At 40.3% G+C, this 14,384-nt stretch overlaps 1 protein-coding gene across 2 annotated transcripts in view; it reads left to right on the top strand.

The window, feature by feature from the left end:
• The first annotated feature begins 6,395 nt into the window (after window positions 1-6,395).
• LOC117228453 (uncharacterized) overlaps window positions 6,396-14,384 on the top strand; it is a 77,523-nt gene continuing 69,534 nt past the window's right edge. The window contains exon 1 of one of the 2 annotated variants that reach the window (XM_033484221.2): window positions 6,396-6,537. The gene's annotated coding sequence lies outside the window, so the exon portion shown is untranslated. Of the gene's footprint in view, window positions 6,538-6,771; window positions 6,914-14,384 lie in introns of those variants that run through there. The other variant, XM_076526141.1, reaches the window with a different exon arrangement.

Raw genomic sequence — 14,384 nt, 5'->3', positions numbered from 1 at the left:
TCCGCAGCAATACCCGCGCTTACCCTACGACACGAACATATTCTCGGGGTGCGTTGACCTTTCGCGAAAGCTCAATTAGCAAAGGAAATGATGAATGGGTAGCAACAGGCGCCGCGAACTTCGGGCTCGCGCGTTTATTCGCACGTTTCGGCGCTTCGGTGACAAATTACAGAGATTATTAGTTCGCCTCCGTCGGAGGCGTAGCATTTTTTTTGTTCGCACATCTCGATATCTGCATCGCTCATAATCATTTACCCGGGCACCGTCACCCTGTCAATTTCCCTCGCCGGCCGGAGTCTACTTTTCCATTTTCAGCTTCGATCGGCCTGACAGGATTCGCGAACAGGTCACCCAACAATCCCGGCTTTTCCGTGGGCTTTGCCAAGGATTCCGCGTCCGGGTTATCCGGCGCGCTCTCGAAAATATCAAGCAATCCCGGGCTGTTTGATATATTGTCCTCCGGCTTATGTAGAATATCCATGATCGCCGGCTTCTCTGCGACCTCTATCTCCGCCGCTTTTTCGGACGCTTCTGCAACCGTTGCGGAAAACGTCGAGCTATCTTGAACGGAAGTTCCCGGCCCGCCGGTGCCGGCGTCCTCTCCGCGATTAAACAAATTTAAAGGTCCGAGAAGATCGTTTGCAACGCTCGTAGATCCCTCAGATCCCTGATAACTGCCATCGGGTCTCTGAAAAAAGCTTCGAACCTTCTGCACGATCGCCAACTTCTCCGTTTCGTTCGCAATATCGTGAACCGTTCGGAACATCGTATTCTTGCTTGCCTTTTCTTTCAAAGACTCCTCCTCGGCTCCCCGACCCTCGATCTCCGATCCAGAGTTCTTCGACAGTTGAATATCGATCTCCGTTTTGATCTGCTGATCCAGCGCCGGTCTTTGAGTCGAGTCGAAATAGTGGAACGGAGAGCCACCGGGGACGATGCGAGGCTTCTCCTCGATAATTGCACCTCCTGGTCTCAACGATATCACAATGTGCTCGAGTTTCTCCTTGCCGGCAGCACCCTGAACGCAGGAATGGCAAACCACCTGATCGAAGCCGGCCGTCGTCAGCTCGACTGGTCGCCTAGTCGGGATTGGTCTGACGATCGGCTCGTTGAAGTCCGGATTCGCGTTGCCTCCGGAATTCTGGCCGCCGTCGAGGACATGATCGACCGGGCTCTGACAATTGCCGCCTGGTTTATTGCTCGGTTTCCCAGTTTCTGTCGGCCGGACGGCCGGCTTCGGCTCGAAAACTGGTTTCGAGGGTTGAACGGCTTCGTAGTCGTCGCACAATGGGATCCCGACGTCAGGTAGACAGTTGTGGGCCACCAGGGTGGCGGTCACCGGCGCGTTCAACACTTTCGTGACGTAGATCTGCTGCGGTTTCGCCGCGGTTTCGCCTCTTATGCCGAGGTATCTCCTTTCTTCGACGCTTTCCTCCAAGCTCCTCGCCAACTTCGGCGTCTCCGGCGAACCGTCCGTCGGAGCCTCCGCCGAGACCTCGGACGACTGCAGGAGAGGCGCATCGGCAACGATCTCGATGGACGCCGATGTGTCTTCTTCGTCTTCTCGCGGCGGAACAGCCGATCTCAAGCTCGTCTGCTGCGAGCGGCGGTCGCTCGTCTCCTGGTAGACGTTCCCTTTGGCACTCACGCTTTCGTACTCGTTCTCGAATTTTCGGAGAGCCAGGTGACAAGCCGTCGCGCCCTTCGCTGGCATCAGGCAGACAGGTTGACGCCACCTGACGATTTCGACGGGTCGTGCAGGCTCCATCACCGTCGGCGCGTGATTCACGATCCAGAATTTGCTCAGGTCCAGCGTCAACATGCTGGAAACCAGCGACAGAAATATCGCGACGCTGCTCGCGATCTTCATGGCCGAAGAGCAATCTTGTCGGAGATTTCTGCGCGTTCTTGCTCGGGATCGAGAATTTCGACGGTTCGATGACTCTCTCGGCGCTTCTGAAAGTTCCGCTGCTTTCGGAGCTGATCTTGGAGACGATGGGAGACAGACTAAAGGGGTCCACGGAGAGGCAGGTGCATTTATAGTCGGAAAATGACCAGCGTTAGCCGGAGTGGAAAATATGTGGAATTTCGAGGGTTCGTTGCCCCGCTGGATAAACTGACCACCTTTTCGGGGACCGACGACAACCTGGCCGGCCGATTAGGCGAGTCCGAGAACACGTCCGAGTTGAAAACCAATTTTAGGGCACTTTAACTGCCGCCGCTGGCGTCGCGTTAATTACCCTTTGGGGATGCTGCGTTTGTGCACTGGACCGGCGCGGCTAGTCAATTGTCGAAACTGCATTTTCGAAGGATTTTGTCCGTAATGACGCTTCAAAGGAGCCTGAATTACTCCTTTCGTTGGAGCCTTTAATCTCTTCGCTGTTTGGTTTTGTCACGCAATTTTTTGAACGGTAAATCCACCGAGCTGGTCAAAATGACTTGTGTCACAGTTTTTTTTTTATGTCGGAGTTGCTGAAATTCATCGATTTCTTTCGTAGAGGATTAAGGAATAAATAGCTTAATTCATGCATAAGTTACCATAACAACGGTGAAAGATCTAAATATAACAGTGTCTTTTCGTTTTTATGAAGCAACAAAAGTTTGGTGCGAATTGTTCGTTCTTTCCATTTCGTATTTGTTTCAAGATATTCCAAAATGTCTGAAATTTACAAAAGTATGCTGGCTTCACCGAAGTTTCGATGTAAATGACAAAATGAAAATGATCTTTTTTGCGATGAATATAGTCGTGATTAAAATGCGGATTTTTATGTAAAATAAAGATTACCCTAATCGATTGCAAGCAGCAGAAGTTAAATAAAAAAGTTAACCTATTCTCCTGTATTTGATCACTTTTATACAATTGAAATAATATAAGTGTTATTAAATCTCTCTTATGTTTCCATCGTTTTGTAAATCATCTATTCAGCTTTCCCATAAATGTATAAAATCCGCGGATTATAATAATAATTTCCTATATATTACATGTAATTATAAATTGTATTATTTATGTATAATATCAGTATAATATAATTTATTATAATAAATTAGTTTTATATAATATAATTATAATAAATTATATATTATAATTTATTATTATAAATTAATTATAATTAAATATAATAATTATATTATAATTAGATATAATAATTATATTATAATCCGTGGATCATAAAATTATCCATAAAACCATCGCACACTATCATAAAGTTCAATATATGACGATTGCACTTTTAATTATTATTATAAATTAATTATAATTAGATATAATAATTATATTATAATCCGTGGATCATAAAATTATCCATAAAACCATCGCACACTATCATAAAGTTCAATATACAACGATTGCAGTTTTAATTATTCCAAATGCATCGACGGTTTTATTCTGGATCCTGCAAGAGCGATTACGAAAACGCATGCATCCCGGCTTTTTTGGTTCATTAATTGGGGCAGTGTCTTAACAGGGTCACGGGAAAGTGTTAATGCTATTAAGTAATGTTACGATGGTTAACGTTGCTGCCAAAGTGCCTGTTAGCACGCAACACCGCCGAGCCTCGTGCTTTCGCATTGTGTGTTTCCAGGGTGCTACGAAATCTGCGTCCGCTAATTTCAGTAAAATAAAAATATGATCTTCTTTCGGCATCAGAACTGTTTTCTACATTCGAAAATATATATTATATATAAATTATATATCATATTGAAAATGTGTTAGTTATATTATTGTTTATTTATTTAACGTTATAGTTTAATAACACGTTGTTGGACGGCACATTCTTGCAAGCATTTTAATATTCATGACGGGCTCGCGTGTTTCGAGCGATGTGTATGGAAGTAATTAAAATGTGGTAATACGAAACATCCCAGACATGTCGTAAATGTTCTATTTAAACAGTTCCATATGAGAATATCGCGTCGTTTTTATATTACGAAAATATCGCGCACTGGAGGTATGTATGTTTCGAAAGGGATCGTTCTAAAATAATCTGCAGTGCTCGCAACGATAGCAACCGAATAAATTAAATGCAAATTACCATGAACGTATATAAATAACATGTGTTAACATTGTTGATCATCGATTTGGTCACGAACTTTTTCGTGATTCGATAAGTGCAACCGCGTTTTTTACTTTGTGTGTGTTTTTTTTTTAAATAGAAACATGCACCGTTATGGTAGATTAAAGATCGACTTCTGCTATCGCGTTTGAACTGGGACAGTTAAAAACTAGACACGGAAACATAGATTGCAGAGTAAGCAGCGGCCAGAGTGTAATTACAATAATATGTTAGGGATAGAAAACTGCGTCTATACGGAAAAGGCTAACCGCGCGAACGAAGAAAAAGGTACCGGCGACCGGTCCATTTAAATTCCATCTAATCTCCATTCCCCCATGAAAGCCCGATGCACCCATGGAGTAACCGGTTTATACACTTCCGAGATGGCCGAGTCACCGAAAATCTCGGCATGAACCAAAAAACGATCGCCACGACTGGGAATAGCAAACAGGAAAAGATGGAACAGTCTCTGGAAAAATACTAGAAACTTGCTTAATCGGAAACGTGTTAATTAGGATCAAATAAAATACGATAGATTACACTAATCTTATCAAAGTTTTCGCTTTGGACGAACGAATTCGCTTTGCTGTTTCGGCAGAGATAGCAATCAATTTTTCGACGTGTCTCTCAGCGATTTGTCACAATTTTATAATTGAAAAATATTTCTGGATAAAAAAGAACGATGAAGTACTCTCTGGTGCAGATAGATAATAAAGTAGATTGATTGATCGTTGATGCTACTAAACTGTTTGAGAGTGACAGTGATAAAATTAAAATCACTGAATAAATAAATATTTTAGTACAGTAAATTAACTAGGCTATAGTGTCGGATGAGAATTTGATTATTAGGTAACTAATAATTTATTATTAATAATACTGGATGTCGATGATGACGACGTGTTTAGGTGAACCATCCTGAATAAAAGTCAATACATGTATTGAATAAGTCCTCTTAAATGTTTACAGCCTAAATAAAAATTATACATTAGCAATATTATATATTATATTATACTAATTTATTTATTATTTATTATACTATATTATATATTATTATAATATTATTATTATACTTATACAATAACAATTATACAGTCTAAATAATTAAAATATAAAAGAATTAGTACTTATCATGTCGATAGACCACCTAGATTGCCCAAGACGGATAAAACACACTGTACAATGAAGAATCAGCAGCAATTCATTTAGAAGCCAATCAAAGCCTGAAAAGGACTGTTCTTCTATTAAATAATTTTCCATCGATTCATCTTTGTGACCTCGCTAATCCCAAATGAAAACATTCCTAATCTATCAACAGATCCCTTAGATCCGATACAGTATTGCCAAACGTGACTGGGACCACCCGGAAAAATCAAGATTCGACAACTCACTCAGAAGCCAATCAAAGCCTGAAAAGGACTGTTCTTCTATTAAATAATTTTCCATCGATTGATCTTTGCGACCTCGCTAATCCCAAATGAAAACATTCGTAATCTATTAACAGATCTCTTAGATCCGATACAGTACTGCCAAACGTGGCTGGGACCACCCGGAAAAATCAAGATTCGACGGCTTACTCAAAAGCCAGTCAAAACCTAAAGAAAATTGTTCCTTTAGTAAATAATTTTCCATCGATTGACCTTTGCGTTCTCTTCAACAAATTCGTAACCTATCAACAGCTCCCTAAGTCCCGATGCTCGACTATCTTGAATGGAACACCCTGTACAGTCAAGATTCGACAATCCAGCCAGAGGTCCGTCAAGTCCCGAAGAGGATCGGCTGGTGAACGGTCCAGAAAGAAGCCGCGGGAGAGGCTGGATTCTTGCTAGGTATTAACTGGGCTCTCGGAGAGCAAGCAAGAGAGAAAGAGAGAGAGAAAGAGAGGGGACGAGCGAGAAGAGGGGGCAGGACAGCGAAGAGGAGGGTACAGGAAGAGCGGCCGTGGAAGGAGAGGACGGAGGCCGCGGAGGCTGGAGGTGGTGGAGCGATTTCTTCGGGCCGGACGAACGCGCGGACGGGCCCGCGGTGGATATCGTGTGCGGAGGCTGCGGTTAGAAAGCCTTAAGCCGTGTGCACAGTGCTGCGGCGATGTCCGTGACGATACGGAGGGACGGGTCGGGACGGGACGCGACGCGACGGTGCGGGACGCTACGGGCCGCATACCACCTGACCGTTTACGCTGAACGATACCACGCAACCTGTCCAGCATGCACGGTCCTCGCGTACTAACAGTGCCGTACGCTTGACCGACTGGTACCAGTACGGTACCAGTTGCCAGACCTGGCAGCTGCCGCGTGAGCCGCGTGCGTGTCCGCTCCGAAATCGCTTCGAAAACGCAGGCCCGAGAACGCAGCGCGTTTCGTTCGACTCCGTCTCGCCGGTCACCGATCTCCTGACAAATGGTCCACTCGCCGAAACAACGGGCCGACCGATCGGACGCGGACATTCCCAGGATTCCTGCGGGACGTCTAAGGACGTCCAGCTAGAGGTACGTGGTCAGAGACCCAGCGGAGACCGGGCTGTCTCTCTCTCTGCCGGCTCCGTGCTCGTTTCCGAGACGTAATTTCTGCCTCGTCAAGCAACGTCGACGCCTCCTCCTCGATTTTTATGCCCGACCGACCCGGTGAACTTGAATTCCGGCTCGCATTCCCCGTGGTTCCTGCCTTGTGCTGCCGTGGACAAGGAACTGTTTACCTGTGAACCGGCTGCTGTGCGGATGGTGCTCTCGGGGTGATGCCGCGGGATTCGACTGCCGCTTCTGGATCGTTAAAAAATAGTGCGGGTTTGCTGCGAGGGTGCGCTGTCCGCTCGAGGATTCCCTATCGGTGGATAGCTCGGAGGATTGCGGAACTTTTTGGGAATACGTAATTTTTCTTTGCTGTCCACGTTCGAATTGATCCTTGAAAGTTAAGCCGAGTCCCCGATTCCGTTCGACCGATAAGTCATCCTCAATAACACAGAATTATGAAACTTTCGGGACACGGAATTTTTCTTTGCCGTCGAGGTACCTTCCGAGGATTTATGCTTGACCTCCGAAAGTTAGGCTGGGCTCCGCTGTTCGATTTTGCGCTATTAATTGCGCACCGATAAGTCATCCCCGAAAAATCATGAAACTTTGAAGACACGTTCTTCGCTGCTCGAGGTCATTCGAAGGGGTTACGGTTGATCTTTCGATTAGTCTGGTTCTTCGATTTCAATTTAGCGATTGATCTTGAACTAATAAATCGTCATCCACAACATGAAGTTGCTATTTCTTTGGGAATTGTTGTTTCAGAGATTTTCGAATAACAACTATAATATGTTGACCGATACAGATTGAATAGACTCGTATACACAAGTATTTCCGGGAAAGAGGAAGACATTATCATAACCAGATCGCGGAATTTCATGCAAAAAAGAATTGTCGTCATTCATTTGTAGGAGCATAAGTCACGTAGAAATTTCGATCTTTCTTTAATGATTTCAATAGGTTGAATGTAATACATCGTCACACTTGAATTCTTTCAGTCTTTTTGCTTTTTTTGCTTTATATTTACATCTAGGCTTTTTAGTCATAAATGCATAAAATCCGCAGTCTAATCATAACTCTTCATAGAAGTTTATGGACTTGAGGTATATATATTATTATACACACTATATATATTATATTTATTATTATTATATTATTTATATTTATATTATAATATTATATTATATTAATATATATATTATTTATATTTATATTATAATATTATATTATATTAATATAATATTATAATATAAATATAAATAATATAATAATAATAAATATAATATATATAGTATATTATAATATTATAATATAAATATAATATATATATTATTATTATATTATTTATATTTATATTATAATATTATATTAATATAATATAATATTATAATATAAATATAAATAATATAATAATAATAAATATAATATATAATATAATAAATATAATAATGAAATATAAATAAAATATTATATTAATATATATAAATTTTATATATATATATATAAAATAAGATTTTCGAGTACAGCATTTCGAAAATCATACTAACAGGATCTCATTGCAATAATATTCGAACTTTTGCACTCTAAATAGCGAACGAAAGTAATGCTAAAAACTCTTGCTAAAGTAATGCGGAAAATATCGCGAACGGACAAGATCCGAGTCGCAAAAATGTTGCGCAAAATAGCTCGCTGCAAGAGGAAATCACTGTTTCCAAGCGAACGACGATTTCTATCGAGTTCTCCGGACAACAGATTAAGTAGAATGATCCGCACATATCGAATCGTACGAACTCTGAATCTAAATTGATTTCTTCGCGCACGCATGTTCGTAAAAAGATGAGCGAGCGTCTCGCGTCCCTCCTCCATCGTCGGGGACACGAAACTTCCACTCTGTCAATATTTATAATTGGCCAGTGTCTAAGAAAACGATACAGTTATCAGGCACGATTAAACTGCTGGCCCCGGACGCTTGTAACGTGCATGACTATGCAGAACAGGCCGAGACAAGCGTTGCCAGAGAGAGAGTCTAACAGTATTTTCGATTATCGGCTCGATTAACTTCTTCAGTGGTACCGAAACTTCTGCAGACTTTTTACCCCGGTAATCAGGACGTTAAAATGCGACTCAGGTTGAGTTCCACAACAGTTGAAAAGTTTCCGCACTTTCTATAATTATTTCCAGTAGAACAATAGTTTTCTATTTCTCAAACGTTCACTTTTCAGAGACACGGACACCTTATGATCTCTTTCATGGCTTTGGCGAACAGGATCATTTTGTTATGAACAATTTCTTTCAACAAATCGACGAAAGTTGAAAAAACACGTTACATCGATGCATATTCTTGCTCGTAGTAAACCTCCTTATTACATTGGAATCAACGAAAATATTCAATATATAATATAATTATACATATAATATAATAATAATAATATAATAGTAATAATAATAATAATAATAATAATAATAATAATAATATAATAAATAATATAATATACGAAAATATTCAATATATTCAACGAAAATATTCGCTTCATCTCATTTCGATCTTTGAACTTTTTATTTTAAAAAAATTTATTTTCGATTTTTCAAAATTTCGTTTATTTGTGCGTGCCGCACGAGCTGAATAAAACGATATTACAATAGAAACCATGCGTTATATGCTTTACCATAATGTATACTTTTAATGTAATGAGACGCATTATATGAGATACAGAAAATATACCGATAAAGAAAAAATCGAATTAATAAGCGGACCGCGGATTTTACGTGTTTCTAAGAAAAATCAGTTGCAATCGAATGCAATTGAAAACAGTAAGAACATTTAAATCGTTTAACAACATCGTTATTATTACTTGTGATATACCGAAATCGTTAAAGAAATCTCGCAGTGTCTCCTGTCTTCGGCATTGGACGTAGGCAAATTTTTATTTCGCACGAAGATCCGCCGTATCTACCCGTAACAACGTAGTGTCGAGCCTGCTAAAAATCTCCGTAAGGAAGATCCATCACCCTTTCCGTTAACTCCGGAGAGCCCTGAAATTCGCAGACAGCGCACCGATTCCTCAAATCGCGCGGAATCCATCACTCCGGCGATCGCTGGGCAAGGTTAAACAGTTCTGCGACTCTGTATGCAATTAGCCTAACGTTATATCGTTCGCGATCTTAATTTCGCTACATTGGACTCTAAATTTGCCCGGTTGCTAGCTCGGCGGCACAACGCCGTCTCGTAATCACATTCGAATACTCGGGAGCGTCTTCGGCGGCCATCTGGCCTCTGGAACAGCCTCCATAAAAGATTTACGATTTTCTCACAGATCCTCCGATCACGAGATCACGGCGGAACGCGTCCGGGGCTGCGATTGCATAAGCCGGCCATTGTTGCACGCCAAAAATATTCCCGATTTCTCTCTCTCTCTCTTCTTCCTTCTCCTCTCTCTCTTCGCCTCTGTCCTTCTCTGCAGCTTTCAATGCAATGTTGGGGCCAAGCGGTGCACTCGCAGGTGCAACTTTCGATGCACGATTTAGAGGAGTTAGAAAGTGCGACGGTGCTTCGTTGTTTCTCCCGTCTTCTCTCCTTGTTTGCACCGCGGGCGCACCCACGTGTGGCGGAAACGACGCGTGTTTTTGATTAAACCGCTCGCGTGCGGTTAATGTCTGTTTGTTTTTCTGTGTTTTTTTTTCGCCCGTCATCTCCCCCGCGGAACAGAGATCGAGGACGGAATTGCTTTTAGAATCATGCGCCAACCGGTAACAGAGCGTAATTGGAGTGAACGCGGCACACGGGATTATAGAAAGTCAAAGCTGCTTCGAGCAATATCCTAGAAATTTTCAATCGGGGCGCGGGCGGTTTGCATTCTGCTGTTTCAAAAGTTCGTCTCGCGAAGTCTTGATCTTGGCTTGGGCGAACAAGCATGTGCAACGACGTCGTTATCTTTTGGAAAACTTGTTGCTGTTTCCTAAAATTATGTTCGTTCAACCGCGCTGTTTCATCGCGTCCGGAACTAATTGCCAATTCGAATTACTTGATAATTGATCAGATCTTTTGTAGATGCTTGTCGGAAGGATAATTGTAATCCTTGCGAGGACACTTTTCACGATTTTATGATATACGTGGCTAGGAACACTCTTATTTTTGCCTATCAATTTTGTTTGATGTATTTTTAAGCCTACTTCTTTGAAATCATCTTCAACTTCTTTGAAACATTAAAGATTACAGTAATTTTTTCTTAATTCCCTTAGAACTCGCGCACAAAAATTGCATAATTTGCGAAGAGGAGATATTATTATTTTTTATTTATATTATTATTATAGCTATATATATATAATATATAATAATATAATAATATAATATATATACAATATAATATAATATATAATAATATAATAATATAATAATATAATAATATTATATATATTATATATAGCTATATATATATAGATTATTCGAGCCTTGCGGCTCGTTTTTACAGTTACCGATCGTCAACTACTATAAAAAATGAGACGCAAGGCTCGAATAATCGTATCCCAAATTGTTCACTTTTGTGCGCAATCTGAGCGCGTATTAGGGAGAAATTACTGTAATCTTCAGCGGACCAGAAGTATTTCAAGTCTACATACCTCCGAGTCCAAGCTATTTTCCATACGGAGGTAAATAATGTACTAAACTTCACGGTTTTCTTGACTTTTGCAACGTGTAAAAAGCACCATTGGACCGTTAATGGTTAAACAGTTTCCATGAAAAGATCATCAACAGATGCATAAGCCTAACGGCATTCAGCGAATATTATCGCCAACAATTGCAGCAATTGTAACATAATTTTTAAGAAATGTGCTTTACGTCCTGAAAACCGGAGTACATCGAGAAATAATTGTTAACCGTTGTAGACAAGGTGATACCGAATAATTTGCATGGTCGTGCGCCAGCTACGCTAAACTAACATACTATTTACGCAACCTCGAGCTCTCTATTTACCGGCTGGAACGTTACTTCACGTGGTCTCGACAATAAACCCGACTTGGAAAAACTGGAACGAGGAAAATTACGTAATATACGTCAACCAGAATGTTGCGACGCTCGTCGTTTGATTTAAAGACGTTGACAATCTCCGGAATGGAGGAACCATCGTTCACGGCTGACGAAGTTGGGATGTTGTGCTAACGAGCTTAGTTGTGGCTACTGAAGCTAGAGTTTAGGCGAAATTTTATTCGGACAACGGACAAGAAACAGAGACTAACGAAAAAAATGAAAATAATAAAAAAATAAAAATTTCTGCGAATAAGATTTTATTCGATCAAATTCATTCGATTAAGATTTTATTATATCTATATATCTATATATATCTATATATATCTTATATATCTATATCTATATATCTATATATATCTTATATATCTATATCTATATATCTATATATCTATATATATCTTATCTCTCTCTCTCTCTCTCTCTATATATATATATATATATATAAATAATAATAAAAATTTCTGCGAATAAGATTTAGATATATATATAGATATAATAAAATCTTATTCGCAGAAATTTGTATTCGTTAATAATAATTAATAATAATTAATAATAATCCTCGTTCAATTCGTAAAAGCTTATAGATTCTTCACATTATTTAATGAATCGCGATGATCGCTCGAGTCTACACGAGAGAGAGAGAGCTTAATTTATTAACAAAACGGTCTACAAAATATGTACAGCTATTTCTATGCTTGAACATACGTATGTATAAAAATTAAGTCATGCGTATAAAATTTCGATGTTTTCACGTGTATGTCCGGATTAAAGAGCGATCTGTCGAAGAATTGTTTCCAAGTCGGTGCCCACTACACAACAAATCACTTTCAACTCGGCGTGTATCGTGATCCAATATATAGCTGTCGTTTCTACTCTCCAGAATGAAACTCGCACGAGTCTACCCTTAACCCTTTGACAACAGCTGCACTCTTCTACTCAGGAGTTTCTGAGAAATCTATAACGTAGCGTACGCAGATACAGAAATAAAAAAAGCAAACAGTTTCGCGTACAATTCAACGTCAATTTTCAAGTAGTCGTAAAAAGAGGAAGCTTCAAACGTACAAATAGATTCCCCAATGTTTTTAGAGACGTTTCAACTTGCACCATTTTCGAGCAACGCCTTCAGCTTCTTCAATTTCTATATCACCTGAAAACAATTTAATAAAATCTTCAGGCTCCAAAATGGGTTCAGATCATTCGCTGTACAATATTTTCTGGATGAAGTTAAAGAAAAGAAAAAACGGTGTTGGAACATTTTTCAGAACCATTTCAGATAAGAAAGGTCCGTGTTCGTGCTAAAAATCCGTTCGAAATATCAGCTCGGTATATATTCTCCTAAATCGATTGAAATCATCGAAAGAAGAGATATATTTTTATTTAACTTCTATTCTTTGCAATTGATTCGTGCGAATTTTATTTTTCAATAAGGATCCGCGGTCGAGTAACAATTAATTGGAAACCAAAATCTTGCGAAGAACATAGAGTTCTGTCCGATATCCCGGAAAGAGGAAGTCATGTTGCGAATACTTTGCAAGTGACAGACCGAGGGAGACCCCTATTAATTCGCTTATGGTTGTTCGGCGCGGAAGTCGGAGGATACTGTACAATATTTTCTGGATGAAGTTAAAAAAAGGAAAAGAACAGCGTTGGAACATTTTTCAGAACCATTTCAGATAAGAAAGGTCCGTGCTCGTGCTAAAAATCCGTTTGAAATATCAGCTCGGTATATCGTATGCAAATTACACCGGAATCAGCATGTTACAGTTAAGCGACGCCTGTGTCGTCGGCCAGAGGGAATTTCTATTCGTATAAACATTTATAGACCAATGACAACTCGCGAAGGTTCTCCTCACGTGGCAGAAGCGTCTATGCAGATCCGGTGGCACCGATAAACGCCAGATGAAGAGAACCGGGCAGATGCGAAGCAAAGCAAGTGCACGGTGAACAAGAGTCACGTGTAATAACATGATTATGCGTTGCACACAATCGCGTGTATTCACCAATTCCCGCGACTGCGATGACGTGACCACAGTGTCGTAGGTGCCGCTACACGTGTGCGTTCCCATTACGAATACCGGAGGCTCACATACCTGTCCATTCATGGCGAGGACGTCGGGACGAAAGAACGATACGATTCTGAATTTATTCTCCGGTTTTTAAGGGGTCTTCCCAGAGAAATTACGTGATTTTTCGAACCATTAGCTCGACGAGAAAGTCTTGCGCGACGAACTTGTCGACTCGAAACTTTGCGAATTTGCTGAACGGTGCCTCCGGATTGTGCTGAATTTTTCTCTAGCGAGACGAACGTACTTCTTTAACAATAGAACTATCGACGATTGAGGTATATCTACTTCTACCAGACGGGTCAAAATGATTTGTTTTTTAAATTAATTAGTTATGCAAGAAAAGTCATAGCAATTTTTAGGTATTTATATATTTTCCTATTTTTTGAACGGAAATTGAATATGAACTAAATAAAAATGATAACGTAATAACAATAATTTTGAAAATAATTACGCTTACTCTTGTATATGGTGCAATTTTCTATTTTGTAAAGTATCGTCGAGAAGCGAGGCATATTGTCCTTTTTTTGATTTTGCAAGTTTAGGTAATTCTCTCTTGTTTTGTCTAATGGCGTCAACTAAGGAAGTTTTTGTAGTTAGCAGTTTTGTAGATAACGACAATCTTGTAAAGAAATTATCTGTTGTCGCTGTTCTCCCGCAACCAATGTATGGTTCCATAAGCTTTGGGATGACGAATTCACCCGAAGGAACGGATAATCTCGTTTCGTTTTTTCCTA

This window comes from Megalopta genalis, chromosome 13 (assembly GCF_051020955.1).
Source record: "Megalopta genalis isolate 19385.01 chromosome 13, iyMegGena1_principal, whole genome shotgun sequence".
NCBI lineage: Eukaryota > Metazoa > Arthropoda > Insecta > Hymenoptera > Halictidae > Megalopta > Megalopta genalis.
The sequence above is the reverse complement of the archived record's forward strand: the minus strand, read 5'-3'. Positions and strand labels throughout refer to the sequence as shown.